Raw genomic sequence first — 1,179 nt, 5'->3', positions numbered from 1 at the left:
AAAATAATAAAGGGAAAAGAGGACGTGAAATACAGTCAGAGGTGTTGACCACGCAGTAAACCTGATAGTTTGGGCTTCTTGCAATGTACTGTACATTTTTTTCCAATATATTTCTGTCATTTTTTTTCCAAACCAGCTCTGTGAGAGTAAGTGTAATTCATCAATTCTTTTATGACTCAGTTTTTAAAAAATTATTTATTTATTTTGATGCGCCGGGTCTTAGTTGTGACACGCAGGATCTTCCTTGCAGTGTGTGGGATCTTTAGTTGCAGCATGTGGGATCTAGTTCCCTGACCAGGGATCGAACCTGGGCCCCCTGCATTAGGAGTGCGGAGTCTTAGCCACTGGACCACCAGGGAAGTCCCTGACTCAGTTTTATGAATATTTTTGGCTTCTTTGCATCTACTCCTCTCTATCGCCACTAGAGCCTGGAAGACGACTGTGCCATGCAGTTGGGGGACTCGTGGGATTAAGCAACTCAGTGCTGTCCACTTCTCTCCAGATTTGATCTGCTGGATGAATTGAGATTTGTCTTGTAGAGCATCTTCTCCGCTTTCCTAATGTCTTGAGAAATAGGAAATACAGGAATAAAAAGAGGGAAAAAAAGACAACCCCAATCCTCTGTTGCAGGACCCTTTGGAAACTGTATCAGGCACACTATTGCTTCCACTCACCTGGAAGCTACTTAGCTATAAGGACCAGGGCAGAAATGGTACATTTCCATGTAGGCAGAAACCAAGGTGCACTTGGAGAAACAAGTCCAAGCCCAGGTTTTCTTCTTTCTTAAGGGATACAAGGATGAAAATCAATATGCATTAATCATGAGCACTTCCTGTGAGCTGGGCATTGTGCTTGATTGCCCCCTTCCCCACCCATGATATATGGTCGGGTCTCTATCTGATTCCCCAGAAAGACAGGGTCACCAGTAGTCTGGGGAGGATCACTTATCTTAAAATTAACTCATAGTTTATGCTATATATTACTGTGCTCTCTTAGGAGTTTCTCAATTGACCAGAACAAAGATTCAGTCTTGCTAGCTGGGTCCAAGACCTAGAAGTAAGAAATTGATTATTTTTTCCTTATATTTTCTTCCTCTGAGTCACATGCCCTGATATAATAAAGGTATCCCACCCCACCATCCATTCCCCAGGGGTGGTCTTTTTGTTTTTCTAACTCAAT

At 42.6% G+C, this 1,179-nt stretch overlaps 1 non-coding gene across 1 annotated transcript; it reads right to left on the bottom strand.

Annotated features, from left to right (window-relative positions):
* Positions 1–286: 286 nt before the first annotated feature.
* TRNAR-CCU (transfer RNA arginine (anticodon CCU)) lies at positions 287–359 on the bottom strand. The gene has a single exon. It is a non-coding gene; the product is annotated as a tRNA-Arg (tRNA).
* Between the last annotated feature and the right edge of the window lie 820 nt (positions 360–1,179).

The sequence above is a fragment of the Mesoplodon densirostris genome, chromosome 3, assembly GCF_025265405.1.
Source record: "Mesoplodon densirostris isolate mMesDen1 chromosome 3, mMesDen1 primary haplotype, whole genome shotgun sequence".
Classification (NCBI taxonomy): Eukaryota; Metazoa; Chordata; class Mammalia; order Artiodactyla; family Ziphiidae; genus Mesoplodon; species Mesoplodon densirostris.
The sequence above is the reverse complement of the archived record's forward strand: the minus strand, read 5'-3'. Positions and strand labels throughout refer to the sequence as shown.